Source organism: Panthera tigris, chromosome F3 (assembly GCF_018350195.1).
Source record: "Panthera tigris isolate Pti1 chromosome F3, P.tigris_Pti1_mat1.1, whole genome shotgun sequence".
In the NCBI taxonomy this organism is placed as follows: domain Eukaryota; kingdom Metazoa; phylum Chordata; class Mammalia; order Carnivora; family Felidae; genus Panthera; species Panthera tigris.
The window spans coordinates 20,252,847-20,272,603 of NC_056678.1; the positions used below are offsets into that span (position 1 = coordinate 20,252,847).

General features: G+C 39.2%; 1 protein-coding gene across 5 annotated transcripts in view; it reads left to right on the forward strand.

Annotated features, from left to right (window-relative positions):
• The window catches only part of RASAL2 (RAS protein activator like 2), a 349,262-nt gene that overhangs the window by 196,108 nt on the left and 133,397 nt on the right, over positions 1 to 19,757 (forward strand). The window lies entirely within an intron of this gene.

Genomic DNA, 19,757 nt, shown 5'->3' on the forward strand with positions numbered 1-19,757 from the left:
AGTACCAAACTTTGGGAAAGAATGTATGAAAAATCTTGTAGGGGCAAAGTTAGCTGTCCAAAATTTTAATGTTTATGTAAATGAAGGAGTCAAAAAATTTAACATGCTTCACCAAAGAAAGGAACCAAATTGAAAAATCTTTGTGGAACAGCCAACCTTCTGTCTACGGAGTGCTAAGTTTATTAACCTAAGTGATAAAAATTTAGGAAACTTTGAAGAAAATTACTATTAAAGCAGAATATCCTCTCCAAGTCATTTATAAAATTATTATAAAAGTTAACTCTTTTAATCAAAATTATCAGAGGATACTGATTGTTCAAACCTTAGCTTTAACCCTGACCTTCTCTGTTAAAGTAGCCTCAGGCCTAACTCTATGTATAAGCTAATAATGACTCTCTCTTTATTTGCAAGACATAAGAAGTATCTAGGTAACTTACGAGGTATTTTCAAGGTGCTAAAATCTTCTATAAATATACAGAGTGGTAATAATAATATTGAAAGAAGGATATGTGAGTAATGAAGATTTTATATTACCAAAAAATTCCTTCCATTTTTCAAGTAATGGAATAAAAAATTCTAAGTAATTCCTATGTATGATAATATTCAATATTTAGATCAGCTAATATTAAACATATATGAAATATATAATTTATATAATATTAAATAGCATATATATATTTATAAAATCAACAGAAGCAGATCTTGTGCTTTAAAGTAACATAAGTTGACTAATATTAAACATTTATATATATTATATGTATATAATATATAATAGGGCATAATATAATAAGTGATAAATTGATAATATTTTTATATATGTATACAAAACCAATAGAGGCAGATCTTGCACTTTAGGGAAAAATATACAAATGATCAAAAGTTATGAAAAAGAATCAGTAGCCTGATGTTTTTAGCTCTAAAAGTAGAGTCCAATGGATAATGGCAGCCCATGGTTTTCTTTGAAGTGTCCTAATATGTAAACTAAGACCATTTCACCATCATCTAATACGTAAGCTCATGCTAAGTCAGCTGCAGAATATCTGACCTTTATACTTGTGTTCTATAATTTCTCTTTTTTTAAGTTTATTTATTTATTTTGACAGAAAGAGAGAGAGAGAGAGAGGGAGAGAAAATGGGAGGGCGGGGGAGGGAGAGAAGATCCAAAGCAGGCTCCCTGCTAACAGCAGAGAGCCTCATGCAGGGCTTGAACTCATGAACCATGAGATCATGACCTGAGCTGAAATCAGAAGTTCAAGTGACTGAGCCGCCCAGGTGCCCTGTATTCTTTAATTTCTAGATTTCAGTGATACATAAGTTATTTGAGGACAGGTCAAGTGAACTCAAGGATTATCAAAACTATTATGGATAATTAAAGTAGAAAACCCTGGAATAATGTCCTTTGAAGCTGTTTGTTGGGTAGTTTTGAGTTTTCTTAAAAACCATGAGCCAATATATATAATTCTTTGAGATCTGTAAGACTCTGTAAGATACACGTGCTAATACTGATAATATTCTAGCAGAATGGGCTTGAATCTAGGTTAAAATAGCCACGTACAGTCAATTCTGTAATGTGACATGTGTTTCTAAAAATCACAGAGCTATGCAGTATTGCACAATAAAAATCACAAGTCTTATGGCGAAAAGGGGATTGAGGGCACTGTATTCAAAAACTTGGTCAATGACAAAAAAGAACAGGAAGTGAAAATGGTAGCACATTTTTACAAGTGTTAAATGGTTGCGAAATACATAAATACTACAATAAATATAGTACTTTACCTTGAAAAAATCTGGGAAATTTACTTTGTGGTCGTGGGCATCGGACTAGTTTGTGTGTCTACTATGACACGTTTTTTTGAAATTGAATAGAAGACATCATGACACAAGATACGGATGAGTGTGGCTCGTAGCATGTGCAGTGAAGTGAGGTGGCTGGCAGGTGTTGAGTTATGCATGCGTGTGAGCATGTTGTGTTTTCGTACATGGCTTGGTTCAGCTGGGTGCCGTGTTCTTTGTTCACGTGGTGTTTCTCACAGATGAAATCACGCATAAGCAAGCCAAAAAAATTCACATAACAGATCGTGCCCTATTATGTTACTTGTGTTGTAATATTCACGTTTTCAAAGCAAGCCCTGTAACAGAACTGACTTGACTACCGGGCTCAATTAGGTTTGTCCCTTAGAAAGAAGTAGCTTGCATTTGTTAGTCTACTGAATTTCAAACCGTCAGTTACTTTTGAACACATTCCTAAATTTCTTTTTGAAGTTATTTAGAACTCAACACTAGTACAAATGAAAGAAAAACTAGTCCTTAAGTTCTCAAGCTAACCTCCCAAACCCCATTTTTATTTTACTCTTATGAGCTAGATTGACTGGTTGATTGATTTGACCTAGGTGTAGACTAGCAGTGTCTTCTCTGAGGAAATCGGTTCTCAGTTCTAAGTCAAGGCGCCAGATCTCAGTTCTTTCTAACTTGTAAATGCGAGTTTGGATTCCCGATTTGCTCTTTTATCTTCCTCCCCATCCTCATCCTGGCCCCCTTGAGATTTGTTTGATGCTGTGAAAGGTGGCGCCAAGGTTGCAATTGCCTGACCAGTGCCGTGTGTCATTTGTCTTTGATTTGTAGCTATTTCATAAAGTTTCCAGCAGATGGCAGTAAAGTTCCTAAACGAAGTCTTCCTTTCCTGACTCGTGTAGGTCTTTTGTACAGGCTATCGTCAGGGTTGTTGTCAGGGTTGTTGTAAAACCGGAAGACCTGGGGAAGGAGACACCGTGAAGGAAGTCAACATGGAGCTGTAGGCCAGCTGCTTGCCAGATTTATTACAAAGCTGTATTCTATGTCTTAATATTTAAGTTAGTCTAACAAACTTTTTTTAAAAATACATCTAAATAAAATATGTTCTAGGCTTCAACCTTGACTGTATATTTGTAACACATTTTGTAACAGTCTGGAATTGCAGGCTAGAATTTTCAGATTTGGTCCCATATCATGAGAGGCCCCACAAACATACAGCTCGGTACCACCCAGCCTGTACCTTCGAGCTCTTAGGAGATCCTTGCCCGAGAGCACCAGAGTAGAGTCCTCTAAAATGTGATGCCCACGTGAGGGGCCCCTTTTGACTGACTAGTCCTAATGCAGTGTTAGTCATAGCACATCACTATGGTGTTTGGAGAGTAGAGTGGGAAGGAGGAATGCATGGCTTAAAGAATCAGGAATGGTTTTTAGATTCAGCCTGGACTTCTAGGGAGAAAAAAGGTGGTTTGAACCTGAGCATCTATTCCTTCCAGAAACCCCACTATAACTATATAGTAAGGGGATTTTCTTTTAAAGACATGGTCCTTCAAGGATACGGAGAATGAGAAAGAAGAAAGCAAGCCCACAAAATAATAATAACAACAATAACAATAATAAATTAAAAGCTGAAAAGCAAATGGAGCATGGTACATAACCTAGCTGCCTTGGGAAAGCCAAATCTTAGACTGTCAGTGAAGAAAGCTAAGAAGGAACCTGATTTTTACTACAGAATCTTTAAGTCACTTAGGAATTGATGACAGGAGCATATCTTTTATAGTAGATCCCCTATCTTTTCCTCTTCCCCAGTCCACTAAACAATTGCTTTTTCCACCCCTACCTGTATTCTATTCTAAGACTGCAGGTTAATTCTCTGGAGGAAAGAAACTATTGGTGTATTGGGGCACACCAGGCAAAATTGAGAGCACAGAACACTTTACCAAATACAAGGAAACTAAGTGAACATCTGCAGACTGAATGCTGGGCTTATCTTTCCTCACTTGCCTTTACCCTCCAGGCAGGAGACAAGAAGAATATTATTTGGGGTGTTTAACCCACTCAGGAGGAAAGATCTCAAGATACTAACATTCCCAAGACTAGTAGAGATCTGAAGAAAAGCCTCTAGCATGAAAGAGAGAAACCAAAACAAACAAAAGATAAAAAGAAACCCGGAGGAACAGAGACAGGCAGGGAATAGAAAACTTAAAGAAAAACATCGTTATCAGACAGATAAAATATTGCGTACATGAGACAAGAACTGAGTGTTATACAAAGCCAAAGAGTTGCCATGTGCTAAAAAAAAATTGTCACAGAAATAAAACTCAATAGAAGGATTGGAAAATTAAAATGAGGATATAGCCCAGAAAGTAGAGGGGGGAAAAAAAAGATAAAATAGAGTGCCAGTCAAAACAGTGAGGAAGGAAAGGAAATCATTAGCAAAATAATTCAAGAAAATTTCTCATAACTACAAATAGGAGTTTCCAGATTGAAAGAGCTTACCAAGTGCCTATGGAAAAGCACATTTTTGGGAAATTTCAATTTGTTTTTGGTGACATAGAGACAGTCTTATAAATTTGCAAAGAAAGGACAGATTACATATTTAGGATCAGAAATCAGAATGGCATGAGGCTTCATATCAGCAACATCAGAAGCTAGGAAAAAATGAGGAATGCCCTCAAACTTCTGAAGGAAAATTACTTCCAATTTGGAATTCTATGTTTAGCTATTAGCCACTAATTACACATGAGAATAAAATAGACATTTTCAGGGGCGCCTGGGTGGCTCAGTCGGTTAAGCGGCCGACTTCGGCTCAGGTCATGATCTCGCGGTCCGTGAGTTCGAGCCCCGTGTCGGGCTCTGTGCTGACAGCTCAGAGCCTGGAGCCTGTGTCTCCCTCTCTCTGACCCTCCCCCGTTCATGCTCTGTCTCTCTCTGTCTCAAAAATAAATAAACGTTAAAAAAAAAATTTTAAATAGACATTTTCAGACATCAAGATTTAAACAAAAAATTTACCTCCTACACATCATTTCTCCTAGAGCTAATGAAACCTGTTCTTCCCCAAGAGTGAGCAGGATGTGGGATAAAGGCTGGGAGATCCAACACGAGGGGAGAAGACAAAGGGCCCCTCAGGAGAATGTGCTAGAGAGAACGGAGGGTGACAACTCCATAGTGTCTATAGAATGAGGACAAGCAGTTCAGACCGCAGCGGTCAAAAGGCTATCGTGAAGACTTCTCCAAGAAGACAAAATTGATACAGTAGAATGAATTGAAACAACGAATTGAGGATTGAAGCAAATTTGGGATTGAATTAATAATAAGCACATAGAAATTTAAATAAATGAATAATCAGGCAACAGCTTTAGGAGACAAAAATGTAGTTCAGTGCACAGAGAATGCTTGTATAGCACCTTCTACATGTTAGGTACTTTGTATATGTTAATTTTTTAATCTTTGTAAATCCACAAGGTACTGTTTTACATGTAAGGAAAGTGAGGCATAGTGAGGATAAGTAACTTGTCTAAATACCTAAGCAGCTGGTCAATGGCAAAGGTAGGATTTGAACCCAGGCAGTCTGCCTTCAGGAACTCTGCTCTTGACCACGGTGCTGTGTTATGCATCAGGTTCACTGTGTGGCTGCACTGACTACATACGTAGTCCCAGTATTGCTTTTCCTTACCAAAATTACTATGGAACCAAATAGGGACCATGAGAAGGTAGGAGGTGTCAGGGTACCTGCTGGGGTAGGAGGAAAGAATCAACTTCTCATCTTCATAGTGGAAAATCAAAAGATAATGTCTAAAATGGGGGAAAAAAACTGTAAATATCAGTACAGCTATTTTATTTAAGATTTGATGGTAACTCCCAAAAGAATTGGCTAAGAAAGATGAAAGTTGTTGTTCCTGGGGAAGGAAAAGTGTTAGAAGAGGGGATTGCTGTTTGTATTAACAAGTCTCATAAAACTAGGAGACCCTAAACTATGTGCATATATTGTTTTATTAACATAAAAATTTAAAAAACAGGGGAAGGCATATACAGTTAACAAAAAAGAAAATTAATATGCCATTTAAACACAAGGAAAAGGTACTATTCCTCATTTCTAATCAATAAAAGCAAATTAAAGTCACAATGGGCTGCCACAATTTTACCTATGAGATTAGCAAGTATGAATATGTTTGTTTTGGATGGATAGGAAGAAACAAACATTCTAGTCCATTAATGCCAAATTGTTTCTGTAGAGGGCAGCCTCGGCAGGATACATTTTGGCAAAAATGCAATCTAACCTCTTAAGAATTTGTCCCACACCTCTACTCACATAGTCATTGCAATTGCACCATTGCTTATAATAACACAAGAGCAGACCAACCAAAATATCCATCCATAGGAGATGATTTCAATGAATTCTGCTAAATCTGCATGATATACCTCTATGCACGCATCTATCAGAAAGTAGTTCCACGTGTAGTAATTTGAAGCAATTTCCAAGATACATTGTTAGGGGGCGGGGCAAGGTGGGAGGCAAGTGCAGAAATGTGTGTGTATATTATACTTTGATTTATGTAAAAAGTGCCATGTGCATATAAGCATGTGTGAGTGTATATGAGTGTGTGCGTGCTGTGTGTGTGTGTGTGCGTGCGTGCGCAGGGGCATAACTCTAGAACTATGCAGAAGAAGCCCTTAGCAGTGGATACTTCTGAGGAGAAAACTGGAGACCTGGTCAGAATGTGAGGGAGACGAACTCGTCACTATCTGACCCTTTTTTAACCTTTCACCTTTTAATCAAATGAAGGTTGATATTCTTAAAGAGTAATAATGGTGGAAATACTTGTAACTTTAATAATTAGGATAGAGCAGGGGAGGGGGAAATGGAAAGAAGAAACCTACCTTCCTAAAGGGACATTTCAGTTCTTTTTTTTTTTTTTTTTAATGTTTATTTATTTTTGAGAAAGACAGAGATAGGATGCGAGTGGGTTAGGGGCAGAGAGAGAGGGAGAAACAGAATCCAAAGACAGGTTCCAGGCTCTGAGCTAGCTGTTAGCACAGAGCCCGACACAGGGCTCGAACCCACGAACTGCAAGATCATGACCTGAGCTGAAGTCAGACGCTCAATCGACTGAGCCACCCAGGCGCCCCCGGTACATTTTAGTTCTTTATGTTGAATTTCAAAAACAGGGAAAATGAGTTAAAAATGAATTAAAATCCAGGACAGTTAACTGGAAGGGTATGTTATATTGGTACCAATCAACGAGTTTCGCATTACTAAAATACACTGCTGTGAAATCAGCTGGATTTCATCTCACTCACCCGTCATGAATTTGTAGCGGGGCGTTAAACTGACCATTATAACAGGTTCGTTTTTATTTATCTGCAGTAAACAAGAGAAATTGACTCTGATTAAAGAAGACTAGAAGCTTTTTGACATTTTTATGTTAGATGATTATAATCTAATAGATTATAAAAGTAACCTCTATTGGATTTTTTCAGGAATGTTAAAAAGGATATTTCTTCTCTTTACCTCTTAGTTAAATAAAACTTAACTGAAGTAATGCTGGGGAACAAGTTTTCTGTGGATCGTAAATGCTGTGCCTATGATTTAATGTATCATTTTTGTTTATATTGCTTTGGGCAAATTTAAAACTCAAAGACCAGGATAGTAAAATATAGAATTTGTTCTACACAGATCTCCTGTAGAGACCCTTTTCCCCTGTGAGAAGATCGGAAAATGTGTTTGTTTGTTTGTTTGTTTGACCTTAGGAATATTATATTTCTTATAATGTTAGATAATGAAAATTCAGAGACTGTTAGTAAGAAAAATTGCTTATAAGTAATTTTATTTTGCTTTATTTCACAGTTTTCCAAGTAGTATTAGCAACGAGCCTCATAAATTTTATTAGCCTAACAAAGTAATCCTCTTCCAGCTCTTAACATGCCCCCAGCTTCTCACTTCAGATTACAGATTTGCCAGCAACCAATACAGAAACTAAATAAAGGGAATATGAACTGCAGAGTTATTGGACAGCTGTGTTATTTCAAACCTCTATTTTATGAATCCAGATGACTTTCTACTGTTCTACTGTTAGCCTCATGTTAAGATTTTGTTTTTGCCCCCCTAAATATTGGGAAAATTACTTTTTAGTATTTCCACAATACTGGGGGTTTTTTTGTTTGTTTGTTTGTTTTTTGCTGAGGTCCAGCATGTATAGTATTTTTCTGTGAACTAAAGCAAGTTTCCATGCTTATTCAATACTAGTTATACCATCCTATTTGATTTGAGGTGATAGGCGTCATAGGTAATACTTTATGACTAAAACCAGCTTCCTTCCACTTTGTAACTAATTCATAAAATCGACTCCGTTTAGGAGCCAGAAAAGTTAAAACCAGACCAGAAAGCATCCCAGTCGCTGCCAGTTGTTGTCCTCCACTGATGGAGTTAGCATCCTTCTCAAGTAACAGGCACATTCTAAGTTTTTAATATATTAGCTGGTTCTAGAACTGAATATAAAAGTTAGGTCACTCTAGGGCTATGTCAGTTTTTCATCAACCTTTTCTAAAAAGTAGTTTATCTGTGCTCACTGCCTAATTGTTTTTTCTGTACCTTGATATCTGGCTTTATCTGTTACTGAAATTTGCCCCCGTATCAGAAGTGTGATAATAAATTCCACCACTGCAGTCGGCTTTAGCCCCTCTCTTTAGTCTGTAATGATTGGCTCTTCTACCCACGTTCATGCTACCCTTTCTTTTCTTTCTTTTTTTTTTTTTTAAATGTTTTTATTTATTTTTGAGAGAGAGAGTGAGTGAGCGAGCAGGGGAGAGACAGAGGATCCGAAGCAGGCTCCACGCTGACTGCAGCGAGCCCATGTGGGGCTCGAACTCACAAACCGCGAGATCATGACCTGAGGCAAAGTTGGACACTCAACCAACTGAGCTGCCCAGGTGCCCCTTTGCTCCCCTTTCTTGACTTGTATAACTTTTGTTTGTTATTTTCCTCACTGTACCTTACTCTCTCCCGCTTGTACGTGCGAATATCTGAAGTGCAGATACCTGCTTCACTTGCCTTGTCCATTCTCTGTAGATGATGTCACCTCTTTACCAGAATGTTCGCCACTGAAGCCATTATCTGTCTATAGTTCCCCTCTTCGTTCCCTCTCTTGCCTCCCCAGAACCTTGTTCTCATGTGACTGCAGAACCACCGTCCTTCTAGTCCTTCTAACTTTATGTTGCCCATTTGTTTCCACCTGAGTATCTTAGTAATTACCCTCTGTCTCTTCTTAATTCTTCTTTTTTCCTTCTAGATTACTCATTTCACTGTTTGACATTTTCTCCTTTTTTTGAAAAATGTTTTTATTTATTTTTGAGAGAGTGCAAGTGGGAGGGGGGCGTGGTGCAGAGAGAGAATGGGACAGAGGATCTGAAGCGGGCTCTGTGCTGACAGCAGTGAGCCCATGTGGGGCTCAAGCCCATGAACCGTGAGGTCATGATTTGAGCTGAAGTTGAACGCTCGACTGAGCTACCCAGGCACCCCAGCATTATCTTCTTTTTTATTATTATTAAAAATATTTTTTTTTTAACATTTATTCATTGTTGAGAGACAGAGTGCAAGCAGGGGAGGGGCAGAGAGAGGGAGACAGAGAATCTGAAGCAGGCTCCAGGCTCTGAGCTGTCAGCACAGAACCCAACGTGGGTCCCCAACCCACGAACTGTGAGATCATGATCTGACCCGAAGTCCCATGCTTAACTGACTGAACCACCCAGGACTCTTCCCCGGCATTATCTTCTTAAAGCACTAATTGAATCATGTTTGTTGAAACCTTTCTTAAACACCTTTACTGGATCTCCATTACCTACGGGATGAGGCCCAAATGTGCACTGGCACTAAACATCCTCTGTATTCTGACCCAGGCTTGGCTCTCCAACACTGTCTTTCTTTACCCACCACCGACATCTGGGTTCTAGCCTCGTGGGCTGCTTCAGCTTCCCAGGTATTGTCATGCACATGGGCTTCTGCTCACATTGAGCCATCCACCTGGAATGTCTTGTGCTCTTCTACTCCACCCACCTCTTGTATGATAATCCTGGGGCTTGGCAATCTTTTTCTTCATTCCACCAATCAGAATCCACCAGCATTTATGTCCAATAAACAGCTCTTTTTGTCCCTCTGAAACTGAATGTAAGTCCTTACGTTTTCAGCAAGTTGTTGCTACGTATCTTCTTTACTAGGTCAGAACCTCTTAGATGACGGGACTGTTTCTCCTCCATATTGGTGTCACCACAGAAACTAGCCGGTGGTTTTGTGCATTGTTGTAGGCTTAGTGTGTGTTTGTTGAGTGAATGACTGATGTGAGACACATTGGAGAAACCCTTGCCTGATTTTTTTCAAGTGAAGCGCTTCAAAGTGAAAAATGATCTTAGATGTGGGAAGTGTGTTTTTTGCCCCTGTAGGGAAAACCATATCCACTTCATAGAAGTACTTTACAAATGCATTTGGAGAATTCTAAATATCGTTGTGCAGCCACGGGGACTCTACGCAGTCATTACATCCACAACTTGGTTCTGAGACGTGCGAAGCCGGTAACTGCCACTGTCCAGGTGAACAAGTCCCAGTGTTGGGCTTGACTGTTTGCCAAGGTCAGACGTGAGCTTGCAGCCTGTGCTGCTTGTTGATACCATGACCGCAGTTGTATTAGTGAGCAAGGTGTCTGTGCTTACTTTTAAGATTTTGCTAGTAGCAAATAGCTTGTAAGAGATAGTTTCTGTTTCTGTGCAGAATGGTAATAGAAAATAAATTCCCTGAATGGAAGAAAATGACCTTTTTAATCCTTCTGCTGCATTTGAGGTTGATAGCATAAACGTGTGTGCTATTGTTGGCGTTTAGTTATTAAGTGATTAGGTAGTATATCAAAATCACATGAGCAAATTTAGCAGCTCATTCACAGACAAGAGGGTTTATTGCTTTAGGAATGACTAGAACTCTTCTGTTCTTCCTGGAAGGACTGCCTTTAGCAGAGGCCGTTGTGGGGCAGTGGAGATGGTACAGATTTTGAAGTTGCCCTAACGTGGATTCAGATTCCATCTCTTCTCATCATTAACCTTGAGCCTCAGCTTCCTTATCAGATGGGATTTTTATTAGGCTTTGAAAGAGGAATTTGGGACCAACAACGTAAATTCTAATTTGAGACAAACTTCAGTTCTCTCTGACTCTTACACAATCCTGGAACCAGTGAGATAGAGAGTAGGTGTTATATTTCTCAGTTTGCTTGGACAGGTTTAAATAAACCCAGTAAAGAAATTTGAGGTGTGACATGTTAGGAAACATCCTGTCTCTATATCTCATGACTTTACTCATTTGTTTTTTTCTTTTACTTGCACAGTTTGGCAAATTCCTTCCTTCTAAAGTATGGTCATAATTCACCATTCTGTTATATAATGGAGGTAGAAAAATGAGGATGGAGTTGTTTACACTGTATCTTGAGATTTATTTTTGAGACTTGGTCTAGGTCCTTGGCTGCCCTAGAACCTTTTCCAAAAGGAAAATATGTGATTCAGATACACTGAGCAAAATTAGCTAAACATTGCTTACTTTCTTTAGTTGGTCCCTCACTTGTGCTCTCCATCCACTGCCCCCGTTTCTTCCTTCCTTCCTTCCTTCCTTCCTTCCTTCCTTCCTTCCTTCCTTCCTTCCTTTCTCTCTCTCTCTCCCTCCCTCCCTCCCTCCCTCTCTCTCTCTCTCTCTCTCTTTCTGGTAGTCCAGATTGGCTAAGCTATTTACCAAAGCCTTTTTAGTTTATGTTTCAAACAGAAGGATTTGTGAATCAGATTGGTGGAAAATCTAGTTGGGTTTGTGTCCAAAACAGACTGGAGCTGCCTTTGGGGATGAAGAATGTTTTGTTAAGACCTTCCTGACACCCACCTGTCCTGTGATTTCTATAGTAACAGTGCTCAAGAAGAAAAGAAGCCCTGGAGATTCTCATTAAGGCATTGTGCTCACGGGATTGGTTTGATTACTTACTTTTCTCTGAAATTTACAGCCTATTTTCTTTCCTGTTATGTTCAGAAATTTGAATGTTAACTTTTCCCCCATTTTAATTGATAGTTAATATAACGCAATGAGAAATCCCCATCCTTTTCATTTTTTCCATCTGCTTACAAAATGATTCGTATCTTGTCTGTTTGGCATGTTCTTTCCAACTCTGGAGAGTAGAGAATAATGGTAAAAATTCAAGGTAGAAATGAGTAAAGAATACAAATTCAGAAGATAGGAAGTAAAAGACTGAATTAGAGAGCTGGTGATAAAGATTATTATTTTATCTCCGTTCATTTTTTCAATTAAAGGCCTTAGATTTTTTTCCCCTCTTTAATCAGAGTAGTGCCATCAAAGAGTCAAAAACATATTTAAGCAAACCTTTTGTAATTAATTTTCAAAAGTAGGAATCAAAGAGAAGTGTTACGATGTATGTGTGAGGATGTATATAATGAGCAGGTGATCTGGGGAGAGAGTGAGTGTGAGTGAAAGGAAGAGGAGAGAAAAAACTACATGTAAAAAATATATCAGGATATCATTGGCAGTACACATTACAATTAGATAAAAATAGCCTTGGGTAGCCACCGAAAGCTAGAGAGTTCTAGATAAGCCTCCCAAAAAAGAAACTGCAGGCACGATAGGAGCGAGGAGAAAATTCGGCCTTTTTTTTTTTTTTTTTTTAATCTATTTATTTATTTTGAGAAAGAGAGAGTGCCAGCTGGGGAGGGGCAGAGAGAGAGAGACAGAGGGAATCCCGATGTGGGGCTCCATCCCACGAACCAAACCTTGAGATCATGACTTGAAGCCCAAATCAAGAGTCGGTTGCTTAACTGCAGGAGCCACTAAGGCGCACCTAGTCTGGCCTCTTCTAAAAAGCTTTAACGTCAGTGATACAGCGTAGGGTTATAGGTGAAAGATGAGCTTTTGCAATTTAACTGTGTTACTTGGATTAGTAAATTAGAATTACACTTAATTTTCATAAGCTTTTCCAAGGCTTAGCAATGAATTTAACTGCTCTGATGTATTCATGCCTAAATAATACATTCAGGTATAGTGACCTGCCTGAGTTCAGGCTGCTCCAGCAGAAAACTGTAGACTGGGTGGCTTAAACAGCAACCGTTTATTTCTCACGGTTCTGGAGGCCGGCAAGTCCAAGGCTTGGTGTCTGTGGATGGCCCTCTTACGGGTTGCCGACTGCCCACTTCTCGTACCCTCCCATGGCAGAAAGAGGGCATGGGTGGCGGTCTCTCTTATAAAGAACTAATCCCGTAAAGCTCCAAGTGCACATGACTTCTAAACTGAAATTGTATTCCAAGTTAAAGTATCTGTCAAGTAATAGAAGAGGTAAATCCAGAAGGACGAAAAGATGACAAAGGGAATCCCCAGAATATTGGTGTAGTCCCAGAATGGCAATCATGTAGCTGGCTGAGGGAGCATCCGGTGATGAATGAAATTCTTGCTATTAAAGATGCAACTTCATGCATCATTTAGAGAACTTCTTTACCAAACAACAGCATGTTTGGCACTCATAGCACTTAGTAAGTATTGAGTACAATTAAACATTGAACAACAAAGCACAATATATTTTCAGCATTTTCCAATCCATCGTATTCTTTTAAATTTCATGTTTACATGTATGGGTATGATGTAAAATTTGAAATGGGCATCATGAAAGTTTTAAGAAATTTGGAAGGTTTGTAGGTGATAATTTTAATTATGCAGCAACTGATGTTATAGGTTACAGGGTGGTCCATAATAATCAAACTTCACAAATTCAAGCTAGAACTTCTCCAAGGATAAAACTGTATTTTAAAAATCACTGCTGTGGCCTGACTTTCTCTTGCCAATGAGATGGAAACCGTTGTATTTATTTTCTAACAGGAGGGGGAAAGGGATGTCTCCAGTCCCCATGTGTAGATGTCCCTGTTCTTATTTGTCTGGATGGCCTCCTGAGAGATGTAATACTGAGAGTGTGATTCTGCCCTTAGTTACCAATGACTGTTTCCTTAGCAAATTCATTAATCTCTCTTGTATCTCTCAAGTTTTGTCACCCATAAAATACCATTCAAATATTAGACTTCCCTGAAATATAGCTATTTTTCCACTTACTTTTGTTGCCTGTCAATACGACATTTTAAGACCAGCTTGTTAAATACATTATTTCATTTTAAATTAGTTAAAATCCAAGGCATTTGTTCTTTAAGCTTACTGTATCCTGGGGCAGGTTTATCTGTTAGTAGTAACCACATTTGAAAGTAGGTTAAAGAATAGTATTGCCACAGGGGGTGGCTCAGTCACTTAAGCATCTGACTCTTGATGTCGGCCCAGATCATGATCTTGCAGTTCATGGAATCCATCCCCATGTAGGGCTCTGTGCTAACAGCGTGGGGCCTGCTTGGGATCCTCTCTGTCCCTCTCTCACTCTCTGCCCCTCCCTTGCTCATGCTCTCTCTCTCTTAAAATAAATAAATAAACTTAAAAAAAATTTTTAAAGAATAGTATGGCCACAATAATCCTAAATCTTGAATATGCCAGAAACTAAGATCTTTGTTTTTATTGGAATTTATTGCTGTGTCACTGAAACAAATCTCTCATAGAAGATTTTCAAGTTTTTTATTGGTAGTGAACACTTTTTTTGTCTTTAGCTTCAACAGTAATAAATTTAGATATCAGATTTTATTGCCAAGAGAAAATACATTATCCCTTGTGATAGAGGAATTTGGCTTGTTTCAAAGCAAAGGGTAAATCCTTGCATGTGGTATTTGTACTGCTGAACTGCATTGTGGGTTTTCTGCAGGGTCACTGTTTTGGAATTGATCATGAATTGATTACATGCCTCATGCTATAATTCTGGCACCTTTTATACTATTTGGTTATGCCTTTTCTGAAAGAATATGTAATTCATTTCTTCTCTTTTTAAGTTTACTTATTTATTTTGAGAGAGAGAGCAAGAGAGAGCAAGCCGGGTAGGGACAGAGAGAGGGAGAGAGAGAAAATCCCAAGCAGGCTCCCCACTGTCAGCACAGAGCCCCATTTGGGGCTCGAACTCATGAACCGTGAGATCATGACCTGAGCTGAAATCAAAAGTCAGATACTTAACCGACTGAGCCACCCAGGTATCCCTCTAATTCATTTCTTATAGTATAGACCTTGCGTGTGTGTGTATGTGTGTGTGTGTGTGTGTGTCTGTCTGTGTGTGTACAAGGGAAAAAGAATAGCCATACAACTGAGAAGAGGGGCCCCTCATTCTCTTGAATCGGATTCCAAGATTGGCTGGATATTTCCTGAGAACACACAATCAGGGGCCAAGTGATTGAGAATATCTCTCTTTTCCTCTCCTCACTTATTCTCTTCTGTCTTCTATTCACTTCTTTCCCCCATATTCTAGGAGCCAGATGTTCAGAAAACATTCCACGTTATCACTCAAAGTTACCATTCTCAAGCCAGGAGCTGCTGCTCAGCGTGTGGGTAATATAGCTGTGTCCACTTGCTGAAATAAATGAAAAAGCACAAGTAGAAAGAAATTCAGTGTATCATTCCAATAGATGTATGTTTCATGATCTCTGGATTCATATACTGTGAAGAAAAGAGCCACAGCTGGTGATAAACCTAATCTGGAACAATATACAAGCTTTTTTATAAAATTGATAACATTATAGAAAATTTGGAAGAATACAGAGAGCCACAAAGAGGAAAAATAACAACCCCAAAATGCCACTTAAGGTAAATTTGGAGAAGTAGTTCAGTTCAATATACCATAGTGGTTAAGAGAAAGCACTCCAGAGCCAAATGAAGTGTGGATTCTGGTTCTACCAGTTTGTGACCTCGGGCAGGTTACTCACTCAAGCCTGTCTGTGTCTCCATTTCTTCATATGTAAAATGGGCAAAATAATAGCATTTACTTATTAAATAATTTTTTTAATGTTTATTTATTTTTGGGAGAGACAAAGTACAAGCGAGGAGGGGCGGAGAGAGGGAGACACAGAATCTGAAGCAAGCTCCAGGTTCTGAGCTGTCAACATAGGGCCTGACGTGGGGCGCAAACTCACGGACCATGAGATTGTGACCTGAGCCGAAGTCGGACGCTTAACTGACTGAGCCACCCAGACGCCCCCCGCCCCCACTGCTTTTTTTAAATTTTATTTTTTTATTATTATTATTTTAAATAAAAAAAAAATAGGTCGTTTACCTTAAAATTCTTTTTCCTAGTGGGCGCCTGGGTGGCTCAATTGGTTAAGTATTTGACTCTTGATTTCACGTCAGGTCCTGGTCTCTCGATTCATGGGATCAAGCCCCACATTGAGCTCTGTGCTGACAGCATGGAGCCTGGTTAGGATTCTCTCTCCCCCGCAACCCCTCCCACTTGTGCTCTCTCTCTCTCTTGCTCTCCCCAAAATAAATAAATACACATTAGAAAAAAAAGAATTCTTTTTCTTGTGAAACTGCTGTTAGAATCTTCTAATTTTTTCCTTGTTTTTTTTTTTTTTTTTTTTTTTTTGATGTGTTTTTGACTTACCTCTTGGAGTTCTACTAGATTTTAGCTTGCTGTAGTTAGTTGTAAGGGAATAATGGAAATTGAGTGAAACTGAATGAACCTGAGGCATGCAGTAGTATTTTAAATTACGTAGTACATGCAAGTGTTGTGTTAGTGGTATGCTAAAGATGACTGTACCATAACGTCTATGCCTTCTCTAAGTGGATTTGCGAATTTTCTTTAAAACTAAGACAGAAATGCTACTGACTATATTTTCTGGAAACTAATATGTGCAGTATACAGGGAAGGTGGACCAATAGTACCTCAGTTGTGATAGCGGATTAGCTTCACAGGAAATCAACAGGCCTCACAGATAATTGTATTTATGTTTTGAAGCCCCTGAAGAAAATGAGTTTTTGAAAGCCTTTTGGAAGTACAATTGAAGCTGTCTTTTTAAATGAAGAGAGACAATATCGCAGGCGCATCCTTGGCTCTCTGAGCACATTGGGAGATATTAGCCATTAATATCCAACTCTATCCCCAGATGCTTTTAGTTGTTCTTTGTTGTTTATTAATGGTTTTTTTTTCATAGAAATAGAAGTGTTACTTTTGTACCTGTAACATATTCTTACCCATATGATGAAAGAAAACTAGAAAAAGATTTGCTTGTACTTTTCCACTTGAGCTTAGCTTATTTTTCTTCGAAGTGGGGTCCTATTCATATGAGTGCCTGGGTATTAGGAAGCCGACTGATCTTTGATTTTACCTGCTCCCTCCAACGCTTCCTCTCTGCCAGTTGCCATTTCAGGTAAGGAAATGCAGGGCACTAAGCTGTCGTGGCTAGAAGAGCAAGGTAGAGCTCTCCTGCTTAGCCAGAAGTCTGGGAAACATTGTGTGGCTGTCTTACTGGTCACTTCGTGGTATCTGCCTTTTCTAAACACTTACAAGTACTTTGCTAAACCCTACGACTAATAGGCCTTCAAGTCTTTATAATGCTTTTTTATCAGAAGGGAAGGGTATATGTATGTGTGCTTGTTGTGGGCCCGTCCTGTACAAATAAACTGAAATAAAAATTAGAATTTCAGAAGCACTTCTGAAAAAGTGGGTGACCTTAGTGTTTGTTGTTCCAATTATAGACAATGATTTCCTTTTCTAAAATGAACTGTGGAAAGAATGCAGTGGGAAGACCACAATATCAGAATGCCAGTCTGGTTTGTGGGGAGACCTTAATAGAATTTGGGTTTATGGTTAGAAGCAGCTGTGTCTCTGATCACCTGCTGTTCAAAGGAGGGAGCACACACATATAGGCTGGTGTATACCTCAGCTTGCCTGCTGCCGGCACGTGTTTGTGCTTGGAAGAGGAGAAGATAAGTATTAACAGGGATTTTTTTGTTTGTTTACTTGTTAACTTGTTTGGTAAGAAGTAAAACTGATGTGCGTGTCATTTGTAATTATGTGCGGTTAGCCTCCGTAGTAGCACAACACATGGCCGTGGGTTCACAGAAGGTGAAAATTACTCCAACAAGCAACTTCCACAGATCAGGATTCTACCCAGTGCGAGTAGGTTCTAATTAGCTAAATGATGAAATGACTGTCTTCCCTTGATATATAATTCTTCTGGCTTCACGAAGTCACTTGAAAGCATACAAGCCTGAGATATATTCCCTTACGTTCTTGTTTCAGCACATGACATATATAGTGCTAGGCTCTGGCATCAGAAGGTAGGTAGGTGTGCGTGTGCTCCCTGTCCTCAAGATACTGCAAAGTCCTCCTGACTTTAGATACTTATAACAGGTTTGATAAGTGAGATATATCCTTTCATCCATCTGTCCATCCATCCGTCTTTCATTCCTTAAGTACCTGCTAATGCCAGACCTTGTTCTAAGCTCTGTGAGTAAGCCAAAAATAAGACAAAGCCTCCACTCCCCACCCCCACCCCCACCACTCCCTATCTACCTCACATTCCAATGGGGAAAGAGCATTGAACATCAGTACATAATATAATGTTAGGTAATGGTGAGGGCTATGAAGAGAAAAAATAGTGCAAGGCATAAAAAAAAAGTACAGGGGAGAATGTGATCAACTCTGAGTAGGAAATAAGGTAAAGAAAATAATTTTAGGGGCACCTGGGTGGCTCAGTCGGTTGAGTGACCGACTTCGGCTCAGGTCATGATCTCGCGGTCTGTGAGTTCGAGTCCCGCGTCGGGCTCTGTGCTGACAGCTCAGAGCCTGGAGCCTGTTTGGGATTCTGTGTCTCCCTCTCTCTGACCCTCCTCATTCATGCTCTCTCTCTGTCTCAAAAATAAATAAACGTTAAAAAAAAAATTTAAAAAAAAAGAAAAGAATTTTAAATCTGGTTGAAGGATAAATAAGAGTGGACCAATTTCCTGTTGTCAACAGTGGTTCTCAGATTTAATCAGGTATAAAAAAGTGCTTTTTGCAGGACACAATAATGTGTTGTTATAATTAACCGTCAGGTATCTGAAAATGTCATTATTGATCTGAATTTGAAATCATGCTAGGCTTCTTTAAGGTTAATTAACAGTAGCAGGTTCTAACATTTAAAAATATGTTTAAGAAGAAAAACCTCACGCTTGAGAACATTGTGTAGGTGAACTTTTTCTGTCATTTGGGAAAAGATTGCTGTTATTCTGTTTTCTCATCAGAACAGTAGCGTTGTTCAGTAGCACAGTCTGAGAACTACTGCACTGTGGTCTGTTCATCGAATGGACAGTCACCTGTGTGGGAAGAGTTGGGATTCACTGTCTCTTGTCACAGGGAGCCCTTGCAGAAAGCTATTTCCAAGGGCTCTGGCTTGTTTTTATTGACCTGAAATCTCTCTGCCTCGTAACTTAGACCTCACTGTCCTTAGTTCTAACTCTCGAGTCGAATTATGGAAATAACGATCTATTTCTTAGAAATATTCATAGAAATAACAAGTAAAAATAATTTCAGAGAACCTTGCACAAGATTAAGGTCGATTATAAATGACAGTCAATACTGATAACGTTGTGTTACCTTTGGGGAGAAGAGGGTGCAGGTTGTCGGTGTGTTGTCATACAGGGCGAGGTGGGAATCTGTGGTCTGAAAGTCCTCCTCGTCAGAGCCATAGTTTGTTCCTTTCTGTATACCTTTTGTTTATGCCTTTCTCTGTGAGTCTTACCTGAGTAGCACTAGGGTTTAAAGGAGTAGTTCATCTGAAGTAGAAACAGGAAACCAAAAGTATAGGCAGAGGAAAATGCAATCTTAAGACATTAATGATTCTTCAAGGAAGATGAGACTAGATAACCAAAACCAAATTAGATGGTGTTAAAGTAGACTTTAAATTTAAGTCTTTGGGGCGCCTGGGTGGCTCAGTCAATTAAGCGTCCGACTCTTGGTTTCAGCTCGTGTCATGGTGTCACTGTTTGTGAGTTTGAGCCCTGCGTCAGGCCCTGGGCTGTCAGTGTGGAGCTTGCTTGGGGTTCTCTCTCTCCCCCC